Source organism: Acartia tonsa, chromosome 12, assembly GCF_053477335.1.
Source record: "Acartia tonsa isolate MP-2025a chromosome 12, ASM5347733v1, whole genome shotgun sequence".
NCBI classification, from domain to species: Eukaryota; Metazoa; Arthropoda; class Copepoda; order Calanoida; family Acartiidae; genus Acartia; species Acartia tonsa.
This window is the reverse complement of record NC_137271.1, coordinates 36,755,792-36,777,777: the sequence shown is the minus strand read 5'-3', so window position 1 is coordinate 36,777,777 and position 21,986 is coordinate 36,755,792. Positions and strand designations below refer to the sequence as shown.

Here is a 21,986-nt window from a genome sequence, read left to right as displayed (position 1 = left end):
TTTATAATGCCTACATGACCACAATAATTATAAACAAATAGCTGGGATATGGCACTTGGGATAGTATTTTCTTTCTCATTGGTTTTGAGGTGCCAGGTAAAAATATCATGGGTTTAAGAGCTCACGATGTATGTCTGTACCGAAAGATCTCGCTAAGTAACCGCTAGATCTTTATGGAAATGGGTTTATTATTACTTTGATCTTACACCAGATTAGCATGTACTTTTGTAAAGTGAAACTTGTAGCTGGCTAAAAAAAACTATCCCCCAAATCCCTCCCCCCCTTTACTCGAATCTCCTTCCCTCCTACTGGATGAACTAAATGACCAATGAGTGAGGTTGACAATCTGACAATTTTTCCGCTGTCATAATATCCACATATATTATGCATCCATTTTCTTGGATCTCCTTCACGGTGAAGCTTTTCAAAAATTTTATCTCTTTTGGGGAGGGTTACATGCCCTAAAAAATATCTTCCCCCCTCGAAAAATAGCTTTCTATTTCAAAACTTGAGTATAAATATTATTAAGGCTTTCAAACATATTAAAAACTTGTAAAATATTAATTTCTTGAAATATAAAGATCATACAAATTTAGAGTGACCACTCAAAATTTACAAATATATAGTACATTTATAGTACATAAAAATTTTCATATAGTACCATATAGTACACAAAATTTAAACTAATATAGTACGATATAGTACCAAAATTTTAACTAATTATGTAGTAATACCATATAGTACCAAATATTAAGGGTTTTATGTCTGAAGCTTAAGATCTCATTAACTACTGAACAATTGGGTTAGCAATTTTAGGTAAGCTTCACTGAGGTCGTATGTAGGTTTTGGGCTATTTAATTTTCAGAATTATGTCCTGGGATGTCCTGGAATCTAGGTACTTAGCTGCTAGTCTTTAATACAAAGAAGCTTGATGTCTGTCCGTCTGAAGATTAAGAATTTGGTAACTGCTGAACTGAATGGGCACTACTCTCCAGGGAATATACATACTGGTCATATAGTGATTTTAAGCAATTTTTGTGGGGTTGGTAAATCCTAACCCCCTCAAAAAAAAAGAAAATGATATCCCCCACTAAATTTTTTCTTGTAAGTAAAAAGTAATTGCTGAACCAATTGGGCTCTACTCTTCAGAGAATATTTGTACTGTTCTTGTGGTGGTTTTAAGCACAGTGTGGGGCGAAGCCGCAGAGAAAAAAAAAACAAATAAAGGGGATAGGAAATCCCCCTTAACAACCCCCCCCCCCAAAAAAAAAAGAAATTTCACCCAAAAAATGGGATATTCCTAGTAATTTTAAACAAAAATAGTTTTCCTTAAAACTGATGACTTTTTAAAATGAAATAATAAGGTTTTTGTAAAATGATGAGGGAGCATTAAACAATTTTTTTAATTGGTGGAAGAACCGAACACTAGAAGACTTTTTTTCAAATAAGTCCTAAAAATGGACATTTATTGCGTAATTAAAGGGACTGTGAACGAGAAAATTTCTCATCAGATTATCAAATTATGTCCAAGATTGGGGGAAAATTTCCGGACTATATAAATGTGCGGTTACTTGTCTTTTTTTCCTTCTATAGCTAACACTAAACTTTTGACATAGTTCTCTATTTTTCACAACAGTTAAGCTGACTTTTAACACAATCCTTGCTTTAAACCAATGTATAGTTACTTAGAAATTGATAAAATAAACAATATTTTTATTGAATACCAAATACAATAACAAAGCTAGAAACAGGTTTTTTTATTAGTATCCAAGTAACTTTAGATGGCCCACCTTTAATTAAAAATTTGTAAATAATAAAGGTGCAATATTTCTTTATAAACAGTCTGATAAAAGTGTAAACTAATTCTCCAAAGTGGGTTATTTATTGTCCAACACAATAAAAAAGGATATTATTATTTTAAATAACCTCTGAGATTTAACCCTTTGTAGACAGTGAGTGTTAATAGGACGTGATAAATTTACTGAGTGAAAAAGTCTTTGATACTTCCCAGCTATTTATAATATATTTCGGTGGACATTGCAACCTCATCAGTCTAAATGACACAAATCATATTAATTTAATTTACATATTAAAAGATAGGTAAAAATAAAGAAATTTGTAGAACTATAAAGGCAGAAAATGTTGCTAAAAAAAGAAGAAAATAATATGATCAACCTTGAGTTTAGTTGGATGTTAAAAGTAAACTGGAAGGAATTTTTTTAGCAAGAGACAATATCAGCAGGGGGGGGGGTGTTTAAAATAAATTAATATACATAAATTTTAATATTTAACATTTTTATATGAAAAAAAACTATTTTCTTTTCTATTAAATTATCATTCAAAATTAAAGCTTACTTATAGATAAAGTATTTAGGATTAGGTTATAATGTATAGATACTGTAGAATAAAATTAGTATTTAGAAGTCAAGCTGTTTATACATTATTGTTGATAGTCAAAAAACAATTTTTTAGGTTATTTTGAAAAAACTTTTTTATACAATGCACACTGGTCCGAAAACGGAGATTTGGGTCAACAATTCGTTTTCAGCCGTATTTTGGCCAATTTTGATGCCCAATACGGCAAAATGGGGGTTTTAGGGGCCAGGGAGTCCATTTATGAGAAAAAAAATATATGACCTCGAAGATCAAAGACCGTTAAAATGACCTTTAAAGTCTGATTTTTGCCGTTCTCGAGGTTTTATTGGACATTTAGGGCGGGAAGCAGTTGTCAAATCAAGAAGACTCTGAAATACTTTTTTGTAGACAATTGCATTGGCTAAATATCATGTGAAGTAAAAATTTTTGTAAGTACAACCAGTTTTTCACTAGCTGCAAATTTCAAATTTGCGCGTTTTTAATTTTATCTTGATTATTTTATCTAAATTTTCTTGATTTAATCTATTTAGAAAATATTATATTTTAAATCATTGTTATTTCATCTTACTAAAGGCTAATAAAATTAGAGCATATTTTATAAGGATGTGTTTGTTTGGGTGTTTGAATGTGTGTGTGTGTCTCTCCTCACTCTACGCTACGACATAAACAAGGCGCGGATGCATACAGACACAAACACACACACACACACACGAAGACTTATAAAGAGTAGGCTGAAAGAATAATATCAATTATATGAATATAAAACAATAAAATTGACATTTAGAAATTTATTTTAACTAATCTACATGAAATATAACAGATTTTTTTACTATTTAGCTATTTCGTATGTTTTCATTTTGTTTCTCAGATATTACTCCGCAAAAATAGATCCTTCCCCCCTCTACGCGTTCAGAATAATTTTAAATTACAACATCGATGAAATTTAATTGATCTAATAGTTTTTAAGATATTGCACAAAACGAACAAAATCGGATGCCATATATATCATGAAATATGAAGTCAATTACAATATCAACAAATTCTCTTTAATAAACATGCGCGAGACTCAGAGAATACTCAATAAGAAAATTTTGCCAAACTTAACCTTATCTTAAAAACTGAGAAAAAAACCCACATTTTTGCATTTTGTACCATATTTTGTGTTATAAATAATTTTTGAACTTATATAGGACTTATTTTAGTTGGACAATTTCCAACATGCGGATATTTGATTTTATCAGATTTAAGCAAGTATAGCTAATTTAACAATGTCAATAATACGTTCTTAGATTTTAGAGTTCTGCAGCTTTGGCCCCAAATTATTTCAAAAAACATATTATCAACATGGGTTGATATTTAAAATATAGGTGGCCCAGGATGTCTTTGAAGGCTGGCAGGTCAACTTTTGTCTAAATTGATGGGTAGGAAAAATTGAATTGTTGACCCCTCCAGACCAGTGTGCAATGAGAGTAAGCTATCATTTACTATATCTATTATAGTACTCCAAAGATTTTTAAAAAAGTAACTGTTTATACATAATTATGATAATAAAAATTTTGCTTATAGTTTAGGTCTTGTAAAATAAAAAAAATTTTATTTGGTTTTTGGTTGATCAGTGAAGTGAAATGTGCTTAGAAAATGTTAAGATTTGATAATCAGATGAGAAATTTTTATGTCCACACTCCCTTTAAAGATGTCGCACATAAAGGTATTAATTAAAATTTACAGTGAGGATCTAAACCTATACATTTCACCGACTCAGAATTACCAATTTTTTTTATAATTCAATGGGCGTGCTGTTCCAACCAGTTCCTTTCATGATATAATGACTATTGATACTCAAAAAAGTGTTCTGGTTGCTTTTGTTCAGCAATATGTCAGTTTTGATTTTCATAAAAAAGGGAAGGGTTCCCTTTGGAGAAGAAAATGTTTTCTTCTTTCAAAGTATGGCTTTATTTACCTTCCTGAAGAGTAGATTAAGAATCAAAAAATGGTTTATAAAAATATTGACCCTTGAAAAGTTATCCTTAAATAACTCAAAATCTGCTGATTTTGCTAAAACATCCAAAATTGTCAGTCTTTTGAGGATAGCCCTTTCTATGATCAAAATCTTTAAAAATCGATTTTTTAAATTCTTTAATATACTCTTCGGATCTACTGAAGTTCACAGTAAAATATTGCTGGTAAGCAATATTTCCAAAAATCTATAAATTTTAAAGGCTGCTAGCTGCCAAACGGCTGAACGTACAGATCATGCTCGCACACTGTTTTAAGCGGCATAAGAAGGCCTACAAATAATCTGGAATAGCCATAAATCAATAATGCATAATTATCTCGCAGTGCTGAGAAATGCGCGAAAAAGACCTATTTTACGCGTTTTTTCTTCGGTGAAGCTTTCCCTGTCCATAATTGGATCTTGGCTATTCCAGATTATTTGTAGGCCTTCTTAGGCCGCTTAAAATGGTGTGCGGATATGATCTGAACATTCAGCCGTTTGGCAGCTAGCAGCTTTTAAAATTCATAGATTTTTGGAAATATTGCTTACCAGCAATATTTTACCGTGAACTGCAGTAGATCCTACTCTTCAAAGCAAATTCAGGAAGGTGTATAAAGCCATAACAAAAATTCTTTTTTTTATGAAAATCAAATTGACATATTGCTGAAAAAAGCTACCAGAACACTTGTTTTGGTGTCAATTGTCATTATATCATAAAAGAAATGGGTTAAAATAGTGCGCCAATTTTTTTTGCATTTTGAGTCGGTCTACTATACATACACCTCCAAGGTCCTACCCTAACCCAGCAGGGCATTCTTTACTTAACCTAACTTGGTCATCTAGCAATATACAGGAAAAGCACTAATTAAAAATTTAGCCTATGTATTTAGCCGCTTCAGCAATCATAAAAATATGAAGAACAAAAAGAGTTTTATATCTTATAAGAAATAATAAAAATGATTGAAGCAAAAAAATATATGATTAAGGTGATTTTAAGAGTCATTGCATATTTCAAAGCTTATAATTTTACTTTACATGCCCAAATCACTACTCTCTATATTAGTATGTATTAGAGCTGAAAGTACATTGTAATATTACAAACAATATTATAATACTTTGGTTGGTAATAAGTTTTAAAATAATATTAAAAAAATTTCATTTAGTACCAAAATGTTAACTCATATAGTACATATAGTACCTAGTTTGTCATATAGTACCATATAGTACAAAATTTTGACTATATAGTACATAAAGTACATATAGTACACAGTGGTCACCCTGCAAATTGTTGTTTCAATAATAATAGTAAAATAAATACAAGCATAAACTTATTACAAATTTTTTTTTGTAACAAAGCTACTCTTCAACCATTTTAATATGTCTGTCTGTTTTTTCTTCAAATAATCCAAACCTTTCATTGTCAGTCAGTAATACTATAGAGGATTTGGGTTATTCTCAGCTGCTATTAAAGATACACTGATGAATTTTTGTAAAGATTGTTGTTCATGCTAAAAAGACAATTTTTTTTACAAAAGTTTCGTGATTTTTATTTTCCTTTTTTTGTTCCTCTCTTTTTTTTCAAAAACTGAATGTATAACTTGTTGTGCTTCGCTACTTATGGATGATGTCATCCTTGTACTTTTACTACTGAACCTTATTGCTAAACAAATATGCATAAATATAAAATAATGGCTATAAACAAATTTTAAATAATCCCAGTTGAAAGTGGAGGTTTTAACTGACATACTATTTTAATTGATAATATCTGCTATAAAGCATTTTTAAAAAGTGGTTACGATAATGGATCATAAATTGATATTCATCCCCAATGATAATAAACAAAATAAATCCTTCTGTTGATAAAAATCATTAATTTTAACTGACTGTCTTTATTTGACACAGTGTTGAGCCGAGATTTGAACTGATCGCCACCACAACGATATTGAACTAGGCGCTAAAGCCACAGTCCCGTTTTGAAAACAACAATAAGTATAAATACTTGAAATATTCATTTTCAAATGAATTTTATTCTAATAATGATTAGTTGTCTTTGTTGATACACCAACAGCACAAAAGCTTAGCAGAGTATAAGTATAAAGAAATGATAATATCTCAGACAAAATTATCCTTTAACCTTCCTACTTTGACTGTTATGCGAAATCTAAAATCATCTTTTCTATTTAAGTTGAAATGGGACCCCCGTCGCTCCCCATTAAATAAATATATTTTTTTTTCTTAAGATTCACAGGGACCTTAAGGGGTAAGATAATGATTGATTCCCCAAAATTACAAATCTAACTATTGAACAAATGTATAAGCAAAAATTAAAGGGCTGAACACAACAAAATAAAAATGATAATAATCTTATAATTGTCACCCAAAGGAACTATTTTTCTTTTTGTTGCCAGTCTGCAAAACAGAGAGAAAAAGCAAGACATTTTATCTTAATAATGATTATTGGATAGGGTAGAAAACTTGTAGATTTTTTTAGTGGGTTGTCTAAAGGTCCAACCCCACTTCAATATGAAAATATTGTCTGAAATCTTCCGCAAAGACTTTTAACTCGCCTATTAAATATTGAACTCTCATAAAACTATCATTTGCTAGGTCATTAGGGTGACTTCAAAAAAAGTAAAAGTTTTAGAATCATAAAATTCTAAATTTTTATATAGTAATGAAAATGTATTTATCTAAAGAGCATTTAAGGATAATAAAATTAATATTTAATATCCATAAATAAAAAGAGATATTATTTGCAAGAACTGCATTTGAATGATTTTATAGTTAATAAGAAAGGTATTAGATTATAGAAGGCTTTTGCATCTTTGAATAAATAATTAAAATACACTCCTAATTTTTACATCAATGCCTTTTTAAACTGCAAAATTTTCAGCAAGGATATAAAGGGATAAGACAATGGCTAATAAATTGATGTACATGCCTAATGATGATTAAAAATTACCCCATCTGTAGATTACAATTTGTGGTTGAAACATTTGGACAATTAACTTAATGAACCAACTAATCAAAGTTCATTAAAAGTCCCCAAAGTTATTGAGCCAAACTAATAAGAAAACATAATTATAAAACTTTAGAGATTGTGTAAAAAAAGCCCATTGCCCCCCCTTCCCCCAAACTCCTCTACAATTTATTTTGAGGCACATATAATACCCTGCCATTAACTTTCCTCATTTTATTGAAGTATACTATTTCTTCACTTGTTTGTACATGAATTTAAACAAAATTATAGAGAATGAGTCAGCCACTCAGTGAGGAATAAAAGTATAAAAAATTAGAAACATTAATAAAGTATACAGATTTTTTTTTATAAAATACAGATATTTTACTTTCTTGTTTTAACCCTCTATTGTTCTAACATCTCTATATAAGTTAACATCATCATTAGAAGGTTTTACGAGGGATTGTTTTGGTTTTATTTCAATACTTTACCGACACACACAATTATGCCCCATGCTGTGGATACTTTATAGTTCTAGGCAGGAACCAGGGATCTCAGGGGACAAGACAATGGATTATAAATTGTTATACATTCCCGATGAGGGTAATTCGAGCCCCTCTTAATAGGGGTGGGGGGGGGGCTAATTTTTTCTAGGAGCGATATCTTTTTCAAAGATAGAGGTACCCTCCCTTTAAATAGTTTTAAAAAGCCTTCCCTGGACCTTTAAGTAGCTTTACTGGAAAGAATACCTATATCTGTTCAGTGGTTAGCGAGATCATTCGCTTTTGACAAAAAATCTTACTACTTAATATTATTACTAGCAACTGCGCTCCTAGCATAGAACTCAATATTGGAAGAAATACCTAAGGAAAGTAGAAAAAAAAGCCTAAAACCAAACTTAAAAATGAAAATTAAATAGACTAAAGCCTTCCAGGGACCTGTGAGGAGTTACATAAAATAGAGAACTCAATCGAAATCAAAACCTTGAGCTACAGACAAAAAACCTTGCTACTTTAGAGTATAATTTTTAATAATTTGAAACTAAATGTGGAAAAATTCTTTCCTTTATATGCAGTATAAATGTATAAGAACAAATACTTGGTTCATTTGGTATAATTGCATTTCGTTCCAGGTCTCTTTAACAAATAAAGAAGTAATCTTAAATTCTTGAAATGATTTTTAATTTCATTATTTTAAATTGAAATTTTTATATCTTTATTGATGAAGGAAATGAAAAACAAAATAACATAAAAGTAAAACCTAAAAATACATTTTAGAATGGAAACTATAATAAATTTTACTTTATAAAAATGTCAACACGCACATATACTTAATATAATTAATGTCTTAATTCTTTGTTTGAATCCCAGGGATAAGGGATGGGAAACGTAAGAAAATATTATTTCAGGCCTATTTTCCAACTAGGCCTAAAAAACTAGTTTCGGGATGACGCAGTAGTTAGATTTGAAAACTATGAACAATGATGAAATAGCTATTATATGAATGCAAAGAAAAAAAGTATAAAATAGAATTCAGGTAGTTGATTTCACCAATCATAAAATATAATAAAAACTTTCCAGAGAACCAATATGTTAGTGGCTTTAAGTAGAATACCGTTATTACTTCGCCAACCCCCCCCCCCCCCCATTTAAAAAAAAAGTTTTTTTTGAGATGGTTAAATCTGATTTATTTTCAAACATTTTAAGGGGGGATCTACTTCACCCCAAAATTTGTATTTAGAAATAAACACCGCTTTAGCCCCCCAGCTTTAATAAATAAATTAAGTAGATTTGAATAAGTACATGGGTAACATTCTATCAACTAATTGTTCCATAGCATACATATAAATTAAGAATTTTTAAAAAAATTTATTTTACGTTAAATATTAACAGAAAAGTTCAATTAAGTGTGCAATAATTTTTACCAAAATTAATGAAAATTTTGTTTTAACAAAACACAGTACACTTTTATTTACATATTGAACTAGTTTTGTATTTGTAATCATTTAGGTGGGTTATCAATTCCACATGAAATGTAACTTTTTTAAATTGTCTAAAGACAATGAGTTTTTCACATTGTTCTAAAGTATAAAATGTTGAATCCTACTCAGTCTTCAAAAAACGATCTCTCAATTTATGTTTTGCTATATGGACATTTATTAATGTGTAGATTTAATAATAAGTTGATGTGATTGAACGTCATATATATTGTTGTCCTTCTGATAGCAGAAACTTTCCATTGTTGTCTTTCTAATAGCAGAAATTTATGTTTGCTTGAATTAATTTAGCCAATAATGAACTGGGGGACGCGTTTGTTATTAATAATTGGTTAATGCTAAAAGCAAGTTTCAGGCTATTGGATATTAGCCTACAGCCAATAATGAACTGGCGAAAATGAGTTGATTTTATAGGCAAAAAAGAAAAGTTGCCCCATCACTTTAGAAAGGAGGCTGAGACCTAATTTTCGGTCAGGTTTCCCATCCCTTATCCCTGCTTTAGAGTATAATTTTTAATAATTTGAAACTAAATGTGGAAAAATTCTTTCCTTTATATGCAGTATAAATGTATAAGAACAAATACTTGGTTCATTTGGTATAATTGCATTTCGTTCCAGGTCTCTTTAACAAATAAAGAAGTAATCTTAAATTCTTGAAATGATTTTTAATTTCATTATTTTAAATTGAAATTTTTATATCTTTATTGATGAAGGAAATGAAAAACAAAATAACATAAAAGTAAAACCTAAAAATACATTTTAGAATGGAAACTATAATAAATTTTACTTTATAAAAATGTCAACACGCACATATACTTAATATAATTAATGTCTTAATTCTTTGTTTGAATCCAAATATTATTTATATGAATTTACATAAATAATTTTAATCCGATATGTATCCAAATCCGATTAATATAAGCTGGATTAGAACCGGTTCTCAGTCATGATAAAAAATCATGAATAGCATCGTGTTACATACAATTTTCCACGAATATTGAAATAAAAATCCTAAAATTAATACCAGTTTTATTAACCCAAGCCGTTGTACCCTCAGGGCGAACAAATTTTTTTTTTATCTAATAATTTGTCATTTTAGTATCCGCGGAAAGCTGTCTATAATACGGTATGATAAATAACTATTATTGAAATAGATATTCTTCTATTTTCTCCTTTACTGTAACTTAATCATTATCAGCCTCAGTTTGCTAGCTTTGTCTGATATTTGATTGTCCTAACAAATAAACACAAATATAATGAAGTTGAAAAAAAAAACAATCTTTGCCTATCAATAGTTTAATATTTTATAATAATCTTTAAAAGCTAACTAAAATCATACATGATTTTCTTACTTCAGGAATAAAAGAAAGAAAAATATCTTAAAACAACCCTGTGATCTGTGTGGAGCTTCCCTAAAATAAAGAACTTTATAGATTCAGTAGTTATCAAAATCTTAATCTACAGACAAAAAAATCTTAATACTTTACCAAGGTGAATCAATGTTTTGATTAGGTATTTTCGTTATAAAAAGGCCAAAAAGCTAAAAAGGCAAAGTTACATAACCGTTACAGACGTTCGGACGGACCGATCCAATGATAGAAAAACTTTGCTATAAAAATATTTACTTGGATTTCTGAAATGAATATATATATAATTTACAATCAATGGGTAACCGTCAAAATTAATTTCATATGATCATCTCATTCTTTATCAAATCCGAAAAAAAAATCTATATTTGTATGATATGAAACATTTTACATTATTCACATCTCAATTTTTTAAATATATTAAGTACACATTTTCTAAAAGAATATTATTATACATTAGTATTTGCTATAAAGTTAAATCATAATTCAAACTCAATTTTATGTTCAATACTATCATCAGAATTGTCTTTACAAGAGATATAATCTGTGTCCTTCATCTCTTTTCTGCATTCTCAGCCTCCATGTTGATAGAGATAGGATCCTCATCTAGAGTTTCTTCTTCTTTAATCTCAAGTTTAACATCAGCTTCACCACAATCAACAAAACTGGTAGAAGCAGTAGTATATGTAGATTTTAACTTCATGAGATGATTAGCTGATTTGTTGTGATATATTAAAGCTGAATTGGAGGGATAAGATTTCTGGCACATTTCACATTTGAAAGGCTTCTCACCTGTATGATTCCTCTTATGAATGGTCAGATTACTACTGACTACAAAGGCCTTTCCACATAAATCACATTTGAAGGGCTTTTCACCTGTATGAATCCTCATATGAATGATCATGTGAGTACTGTCTATAAATGCCTGTTCACATAAATCACATTTGTATTGCTTTTTCCCTGTATGAATCCTCTTATGATTGGTCAGATTACTGTTACTAGAGAATGCCTTTTCACATAAATTACATTTGAATGGCCTCTCACCTGTATGAATCCTATCATGTATAGTTAATTCACTATTAGTTACAAATGCCTTTCCACATATATTGCATTTGAATTGCTTCTCACCTGTATGGATTCTCCTATGTCTAATTAAATGACTATTATTTACAAATGCCTTTTCACAAATTTCACATTTAAATGACTTTTCCCCCGTATGAAGCCTCTTATGATTGGTCAAAGAATTTTGATTTAAGAATGTTTTTTGGCATAAATTACATTCATGAATATTATCATTTTCATGTAGTCTCTTATGTTCATTTAAAATACTATCAGTTGAAAATAAAGTTTTACAGATATCACAACTAAATTGCTTCTCATGATGTACTTTATTAGCTGCTTTATTTTCCATTTTCGGATCTGGGGTGGTCTTGGGAAGAACGGGGGGGGGGGGGGGGGGCTACGGCCCAATGAAAAGGTTCTATAAGGGCTACTAAACGAGAGGAATGAGACCATAAAACCTGGATGAGAGGATAAGCTATAATGGAGTGAAAGTAATTTTTGAGTTTTGTATAGTACCTAAATCGAGGAAGTTTATTTCCGTACAGCCTAGGGGAGCAGGGAGAAACTGGATTGGAGTGTGAATTTATTATTTTCTTCAAGCTAAGGCCATGTGATTGTAGAGTTGTAATGTTGGGAAAGAAGGCTTTCACCTGAAAAAATAGTATATAGTAAATAAAACATAAAATTAAAGTTAATGAAAAAGCGAATGGTTTTAAAACAACCTATGAATCCAGAGCAATATGAAATCTATCTTGTGATTTAAATGGGGAGGCGGATGATACATTTTGTAACCAAACAAAAAGAAAATCAATAAAGAAAGTTTCAGTCATGAAATTTGGAATGGCGGTTTCTTTTATGAGGTGCATTGAGAATTTAAGATATTTCACTATCAACAACATAAAAAGTGTTAAGTTTGGCGGTTCCACCGTCATTTCTTCACAGGTACACATTGTACCTTATTGAAGCAACAATCATGCTAAAGTTTAGTGCTATAACTCTTTTTTTAGGTTTTGTAAAATAAAGTGTTGATCCGACTCCTTTTATGTTTTTATTTCATAGCATTTTAAAATTGATGGATTTGTAATGAAATTGTTTAATCGATATTCGGTGGTTTACTATTCTAATTTCTATGGGTGATTTTTAGATTGAATTATAGAGTAGATACTCAATAAACATTTCTTTAACTGTAGATGAACTTTTCCTTTAAAGTAGTATTCACCTAAGTATATTTATTGCATCATCCTTAAATAAAATCTGTATTAGTCTGATCATTTTATTCTTCATTAAATCTGAAATTATGAATCATTTATTTTTGAAAACTTAAATATTGATTTTATTTATATACCATAACTAGGTATGAAATATTGAAAGCTTTTAATAATTAGAAAAAAATTGGATAAAAACCTTAAATTACATTTTTAAAATATATTAAATATACATTTTCTACAAGAATATTATTAACACTTAACGATCGGGGGAGGGGAGGTTCAATCTCATTTTCTCTGTGTGAAAGATAAAGGGCTATAACTAAGTGACTTTTTAAATATGGATATGACATATAACTAAGATTTGGAATTTTTGAATATCTCCATCCTGGCGGACACAGGATGCCAGCAAACCTGGAAGGGTCATCCAGGTAAAGAGCAATTTTTTTTGACTTAAACAAAGCATTTTATCTTACCATAATACTAAAATATCCCCTAATAGTAAACCCTTATATAAAATATAGGTGTTCAAGTCAATTTCAGATTCCAGGTCCTGATCCTCCAGGTCTCCAGAAATCATTAAAAGCTTCCTGTGACCGAAATTTTTGACTTAGAGACTTCAAACTTAAGGTTTTCTTACATGTCTACAAAACGTTTTAAAATTACATAATGATCCGACGCCGTTTTCCCGCCGACTGCCGGGCTGGGAGCTGCCAAGTACAGCTGCAACCGCAAAAATTTATGTTTTGAGATGTCTGATATAAAATTTGCATAAAAATATACCTACATTTTCTGAAAAAAATGTTTTTCTAGCTTCAAAAATAAGGAAATGACAGCCTTTAGATATTTTAAAGTAAAAGGACCTAAAAACAAAGGTGGTTAAATAAAAGAGTGAAGGAAGCGAAAATTGACTTTGACTCACTTATAGTCGGAAATTCATTATCAAACATAAGACAAAAACTTTTAGCCCTGGCTCAAATAGGAGCTGAGATAATAAGGAAGGGACGCCAACCTCCCCCCCCCCCCCCCCCCCACCAATAAAGGTGCGGCAAGGACCCGACTGATGAGGGTTAAATATTAGTACCAATTATAACGTTAAATCATAATTCAAACTCAATTTAATGTTCCATAATGTCAATACCATCATCAGAATTGTCTTTACAAGAGATATAATCTGTGTCCTTCATCTCTTTTCTGCTATTCGTTGTTTTATAGTTTCTTCGACATTCTCAGCCACCATGTTGATAGAGATAGGATCCTCATCTAGAGTTTTCTCTTCTTTAATCTCAAGTTTAACATCAGCTTCACCACAATCAACAAAACTGGTAGAAGCGGTATTATATGTAGATTCTAACTTCATGAGATGATTAGCTGATTTGTTGTGCATTGATAAAGCTGAATTGGAGGAATAAGATTTCTGGCACATTTCACATTTGAATGGCTTCTCACCTGTATGAATCCTCTTATGATTAGCCAGATTACTATTACTAGAGAATTCTTTTTCACATAAATCACATTTTAATGGCTTCTCACCTCTATGAATCCCCTTGTGATTGGTTAGAGCACAATTGTTTAAAAATATCTTTTTGCATAAATCACATTCATGTATATTGTCATTTGCATGTAGTCTCTTATGTGCATTTAAAGTACTGTCAGTTGGAAATGAATTGTTACAGATATCACAACTGAATTGCTTCTCATGTTGTACTTTTTTACCTTTATAATTTTCCATTTTTGTATTTGGTGTTTGGGGGAGGGGCTCAAGGCAAAGATTCTATATGGTGATAATGGTGTGATGGTAATTTCTAAGAATTAATTAAATCTTAATAGAGAAAGTATGGTTCTGTACAGCCTTGGGGGATCAGGGAGAAACTGGATTGGAGTGTGAATTTATTGTTTCATTGAAGCTAGAGACATGTGTGTTGTAATGTGAGGAAAGAAGAATTGAGATTTCACCTGAAACAAAAAGTACTTAATATATAAAAAATAAAGTTAATGAAATTTCTTTAAAAACAACATTAGAGTAATACAAAATCTAAATTGTATAACCGAACATATCAATTAAAAGCTAGGAAGGAAATATTTATAAAAATTCTAAAACCTTTCTTCTCTTTGGGTTACAATGAAAGACATTGGATACAAATGTAAGATTTTTTTTGTTGATGGGGATCAATGTTTTATTTATTTGAATACTTTTCTTTAAAAACAAAGATGACAACAACCATAAAAGAGAAGTTTAACAAATCGGATAACACAATACTTACATGCTTATATTGACCATAAGAGCTAACCATTACGGACATGCAGACGGACTGACTCTAAGGGGGGGGGGGGGGCGTAATTTATTCGTAATCCGTGAGCAAAATGGTCTTAAAATCTAGCTAGACCCTTCAAACTTGGTATATAAGCCTAGTCCTATAGGTATTACATCTAAATGGCAAAAAAATCCAAAAAATTTTATTTAAGGTTAGGTTAGGTAAGAAAAACCCTGCGGAAATGGGGTTTTTAGGCTTTTTTGGTCGATTTTGATGTGGACACTTAACTTAAATTGTTTTTTCTTAGGGTTTTAACTTAAATACACTGTATCTATTCATATGGACTTTATTTAAGATGATTCAGCAAGTCGAGGACCGACCCCAGGGGGCTAGGTGGGTGGCCCGCAGGGGTTAAGTGCCTTTTCCCAATACATATGTTGTAATACATCTAATTATAGGTTTTTTAGGTCAAGGAATTCAAATTTAGAGCTAAAATAAGCATTAGACTAATCTGAAGCTAGCCCCAGCGGGCTAGGTTGGTGGCCCGCAGGGGTTAAGTGCATTTTTTCCAATATATATCATGTTATATATCAAAATATAGGTTTTTTAGGTTAATAAACTCAAATTCTAAGCGAAAATTAGCATTAGACTAACCTGAAGCTAACCCCCCCGGGCTAGGTTGGTTTTCTGCAGGGCTTAAGAGCATATACCTAACCTAAACTAGAAACTTACTTATATTTTAACATGTTTTTTTTATAAACTTTGTCTATTAATGAGGACTTTATTTAAGATAATCCAGCAAGTCGGGAACCGACCCCAAAGGGCTAGGTTGGTGGCCCGCGGGGGTTTAGTGCATTTTTTCCAATATATATCTTGTTATATATCAAAATATAGGTTTTTTAGGTCAAGAAACTTAAATTCTGAGCGAAAATTACCATTAGACTAACCTGAAGCTAACCCCCCCGGGCTAGGTTGGTTTTCTGCAGGGCTTAAGAGCATTTACCTAACCTAACCTAGAAACTTACTTATATTTTTACAGATTTTTTTCTTGAATAAACTGTGTCTATTAATGAGGACTTTATTTAAAATGATCCAGCAAGTCGAGGACCGACTAATCTGAAGTTAGCCCAAGCGGGCTAGGTCGGTGGCCTGCAGGGGTTAAGTGCATTATTTTCCAAAATACATCTTGTGATATATCAAAATATAGGTTTTTAAGGTCAAGAACTCAAATTCAGAGCTAAAATAAGCATTAGAATAATCTGAAGCTAACCCCAGCAGGCTAGGTGGGTGGCCTGCAGGGGTTAAGTGCATTTTCCCAATATATATGTTGAGATACAACCAATTATAGGTTTTTTTTTAGGTCAAAGAACTCAAATTCAGAGCTGAAATAAGCATTAGACTAATCTGAAGCTAACACCAGCGGGCTAGGTGGGTTGCCAACAGGGCTTAAGTACATTTTACCTAACCTAACCTAAAAACTTACATTTAATATTATTTTTTTAAGGTTTTGTTTCTCAAATAAACTGTCCATTCATGTGGATCTTATTTCAGATGTTCAAGCAAGTCGAAGACTGACCCCAGCGGGCTAGGTGGGTGGCCCGTAGGGGTTAAATGCATTTTTTAGAAAAAGTATGTGTTATCATACATCAAATTATAGGTTTTTTAGGTCAAGAAACTCAAATTTACAGCTAATAAAAGGATCAGACTAATCTGAAGCTTGCCCCAGCGGGCTAGGTGGATTGCCTGCAAGTCCTAAGTGCATTTTACCTAACCTAACCTGGAACCTTACTTTTTTTTTAGGGTTTTTTCTGGAATAAACTGTGTCTATTTATGAGAACATTATTTAAGATGATCAAGCAAGTTGGGGACCGACCCCAGCAGGCTAGGTGGGTGGCCCGCAGGGGTTAAGTGCATTTTTAAAAAGTATGTGCTGTCATACATAAAATTATAGGTTTTTAGGTCCAGAAATTCAAAATGAGAGCTAATAATTGAATCAGACTAATCTGAAGCTAGCCCCTGCGGGCTAGGTGGGTTGCCTGCAAGTCTTAAATGCATTTTACCAAACCTAACCTAGAATTAATTGAATAAACTGTTCATGAGAACATTATTTAAGATGATCTAGCAAGTCGGGGACTGACCCAGGCGGGCTAGGTTTTACTTAGATACACAGTGTTCAGTCCTAAAGCCATCATTTAAAAGATTCTTCATACAGGAGGCTGACCCAAGGAGGTCCCCAACTTGCTGGATCATCTAAAAAAATTTCCTCATTCATAGACACAGTTCATTCAAGGAAAAAACCAAAAAAATAAGTAAGTTTCTAGGTTAGGTTAGGTAAAATGCACTTAAGCCCTGCAGAAGATCTACCTAGCCCGCGGGGGTTAGCTTCAGGTAACACTTATGCTTATTTTAGCTCTGAATTTGAGTTTCTTGACCTTATATATATTGGAAAATAATGCATTTAACCCCTGCGGGCCACCGACCTAGCCCGCTGGGGCTAGCTTCAGATTAGTCTTATGCTAATTCTAGCTCTAAATTTGAGTTAACTGACCTAAAAAAACTTGTAATTAGATGTATAACAACATATATATTAGGAAAATGCGCTTAACCCCTGCGGGCCACCAACCTAACCTGCTGGGGTCGGTTCCCGACTAGCTGGATTATCTTAAATAAAGTCCTCATTAATAGACAAAGTTTATTCAAGAAAAAACATGTAAAAATATAAGTAAGTTTATAGGTTAGGTTATGTAAATGCTCTTAAGCCCTGCAGAAAACCAACCTAGCCCGGGGGGGTTAGCTTCAGGTTAGTCTAATGTTAATTTTTGCTCAGAATTTGAGTTTCTTGACCTAAAAAACCTATATTTTGATATATAACAAGATATATATTGGAAAAAATGAACTTAACCCCTGCGGGCCACCAACCTAGCCCGCTGGGGCTAGCTTCAGATTAGTATAATGCTTATTTTAGCTCTGAATTTGAGTTCCTTGACCTAAAAAACCTATAATTTGATGTATCACAACAAATATATTGGGAAAAATGAACTTAACCCCTGCGGGCCACCCACCTAGCCCCCTGGGGTCGGTCCCCGACTTGCTGAATCATCTTAAATAATGTCCATATGAATAGATACAGTGTATTTAAGTTAAAACCCTAAGAAAAAACAATTTAAGTTAAGTGTCCACATCAAAATCGACCAAAAAAAGCCTAAAAACCCCATTTCCGCAGGGTTTTTCTTACCTAACCTAACCTTAAAATAAAAAATTTTGGATTTTTTTGCCATTAAGATGTAATACCTATAGGACTAGGCTTATATACCAAGTTTGAAGGGTCTAGCTAAATTTTAAGACCATTTTGCTCACGGATTACGAATAAATGTCATTACGCCCCCCCCCCTTAAAGAAAAGTTTTGCTTTAAAATCATTTACTTGGATTTTTAAAATGAAGTTCTAAAACTCACAATCAATGGGTAACTGTCAAAATTATTTTTGTAAGATCATCTCATTTTTTATCAGATCTGAAATAAAAAATCGGATCATGGAAAGAAAACAAAGTCATTCCTAAATTAGGACAGAAGTCACCTTCCTAGGAAGGACATAAGTAGCCTTCCTTAAGTGAGAATTTCTTAGATGAAGGGCATAACATGCCTCCCTTAGCAAAGATTTTGCAAGATTGAGGACATAAGTAGCCTCCCTTCACCTCACAAAACCTAGCTTTTTGATCCTTCACATAGCAAAATCTTGCATAAAATTGGTTTTTGGTCCATCACATAGCAAAATATTGGAAAACTTAGCTTTTCTGTCCTTCACATAGCTAATTCTTGCAAAACATAGCAAATTCTTACAAAACATAGCAAATTCTTGCAAAACATAGCAAATTCTTACAAAACATAGCAAATTCTTGCAAAACATAGCAAATTCTTGCAAAACATAGCAAATTCTTGGAAAACTTAGCTTTTCTGTCCTTCACATAGCTAATTCTTGCAAAACATAACAAATTCTTACAAAACATAGCAAATTCTTGCAAAACATAGCAAATTCTTACAAAACATAGCAAATTCTTGCAAAACATAGCAAATTCTTACAAAACATAGCAAATTCTTGCAAAACATAGCAAATTCTTACAAAACATAGCAAATTCTTGCAAAACATAGCAAATTCATGCAAAACATAGCAAATTCTTGCAAAACATAGCAAATTCTTGCAAAACATAGCAAATTCTTGGAAAACTTAGCTTTTTTGTCCTTCACATAGCAAATTCTTGCAAAACATAGCAAATTCTTGAAAAACTTAGCTTTTCTGTCCTTCACATAGCTAATTCTTGCAAAACATAGCAAATTCTTACAAAACATAGCAAATTCTTGCAAAACATAGCAAATTCTTACAAAACATAGCAAATTCTTGGAAAACTTAGCTTTTCTGTCCTTCACATAGCTAATTCTTGCAAAACATAGCAAATTCTTACAAAACATAGCAAATTCTTTCAAAACATTGCAAATTCTTGCAATAAGGGTCCCAAACTCAAAAACGAATTTTCAGTGCGATCCGACCACCGGTTCTTGAGATACGGTGACCTGGTGTCCTTGGTACCAACAGTAAGATTTGGGAAATGGTTCGAATCCTTAGTATATTATTAGACCTGGTGTCCTCTCAGTAGGTACGCTTGGTGTCACCTGGGTATATTTTCTTCAAAAATTTGACTAAGTGTCAAAGAATTTTTGGACTTAGCCAAATTTACTAAGGATCCGAACCATTTCCCAAATCTTACTGTCGGTTCCAAGGACACCAGGTCACCGTATCTCAAGAACCGGTGGTCGGATCGCGCTGAAAATTCTTGCAAAACATAGCAAATTCTTACAAAACATAGCAAATTCTTGCAAAACATAGCAAATTCTTACAAAACATAGCAAATTCTTGCAAAACATAGCAAATTCTTGCAAAACATAGCAAATTCTTGCAAAACATAGCAAATTCTTGGAAAACCTAGCTTTTCTGTCCTTCACATAGCTAATTCTTGCAAAACATAGCATATTCTTACAAAACATAGCAAATTCTTGCAAAACATAGCAAATTCTTACAAAACATAGCAAATTCTTGCAAAACATAGCAAATTCTTGCAAAACATAGCAAATTCTTGCAAAACATAGCTTTTCTGTCCTTCACATAGCTAATTCTTGCAAAACATCGCAAATTCTTACAAAACATAGCAAATTCTTGCAAAACATAGCAAATTCTTGCAAAACATAGCAAATTCTTACAAAACTTAGCTATTCTGTCCTTCACATAGCTAATTCTTGCAAAACATAGCAAATTCTTGCAAAACATAGCAAATTCTTGCAAAAAGGGTCCCAAACTCAAAAACGAATTTTCAGCGCGATCCGACCACCGGTTCTTGAGATACGGTGACCTGGTGTCCTTGGAACCGACAGTAAGATTTGGGAAATGGTTCGGATCCTTAGTAAATTTGGCTAAGTCCAAAAATTCTTTGACACTTAGTCAAATTTTTGAAGAAAATATACCCAGGTGACACCAAGCGTACCTACTGAGAGGACACCAGGTCTAATAATATACTAAGGATTCGAACCATTTCCCAAATCTTACTGTTGGTACCAAGGACACCAGGTCACCGTATCTCAAGAACCGGTGGTCGGATCGCACTGAAAATTCGTTTTTGAGTTTGGGACCCTTATTGCAAGAATTTGCAATGTTTTGAAAGAATTTGCTATGTTTTGTAAGAATTTGCTATGTTTTGCAAGAATTAGCTATGTGAAGGACAGAAAAGCTAAGTTTTCCAAGAATTTGCTATGTTTTGTAAGAATTTGCTATGTTTTGCAAGAATTTGCTATGTTTTGCAAGAATTTGCTATGTTTTGCAAGAATTTGCTATGTTTTGACAGAATTTGCTATGTTTTGCAAGAATTAGCTATGTGAAGGACAGAAAAGCTAAGTTTTCCAAGAATTTGCTATGTTTTGTAAGAATTTGCTATGTTTTGCAAGAATTTGCTATGTTTTGCAAGAATTTGCTATGTTTTGCAAGAATTTGCTATGTTTTGCAAGAATTTGCTATGTTTTGAAAGAATTTGCTATGTTTTGCGGGAATTAGCTATGTGAAGGACAGAAAAGCTAAGTTTTCCAAGAATTTGCTATGTTTTGCAAGAATTTGCTATTTTTTGTAAGAATTTGCTATGTTTTGCAAGAATTTGCTATGTTTTGCAAGAATTTGCTATGTTTTGTAAGAATTTGCTATGTTTTGCAAGAATTTGCTATGTTTTGTAAGAATTTGCTATGTTTTGCAAGAATTTGCTATGTTTTGTAAGAATTTGCTATGTTTTGCAAGAATTAGCTATGTGAAGGACAGAAAAGCTAAGTTTTCCAAGAATTTGCTATGTTTTGCAAGAATTTGCTATGTTTTGCAAGAATTTGCTATGTTTTGTAAGAATTTGCTATGTTTTGCAAGAATTAGCTATTTGAAGGACAGAAAAGCTAAGTTTTCCAAGAATTTGCTGTGTTTTGCAAGAATTTGCTATGTTTTGCCAGAATTTGCTCGGTTTTGCCAGAATTTGCTATGTTTTGCAAGAATTTGCTATGTTTTGCAAGAATTTGCTATGTGAAGGACAGAAAAGCTAAGTTTTCCAAGAATTTGCTATGTTTTGCAAGAATTTGCTATGTTTTGCAAGAATTTGCTATGTTTTGCAAGAATTTGCTATGTTTTGTAAGAACTTGCTATATTTTGCAAGAATTTGCTATGTGAAGGACAGAAAAGCTATGTTTTGTGAGG

The 21,986-nt window shown here is 31.9% G+C and overlaps 1 protein-coding gene and 1 long non-coding RNA gene across 11 annotated transcripts in view; one reads left to right on the top strand and one right to left on the bottom strand.

Annotated features, from left to right (window-relative positions):
- GCS2alpha (glucosidase 2 subunit alpha) overlaps window positions 1–21,986 on the top strand; it is a 220,187-nt gene that overhangs the window by 38,195 nt on the left and 160,006 nt on the right. The window lies entirely within an intron of this gene.
- Window positions 14,685–18,730, bottom strand: LOC145333103 (uncharacterized). The gene is made up of 2 exons (XR_013884457.1): window positions 18,639–18,730; window positions 14,685–14,916 (listed from the first exon to the last, which is right to left on the bottom strand). It is a non-coding gene; the product is annotated as an uncharacterized LOC145333103 (long non-coding RNA).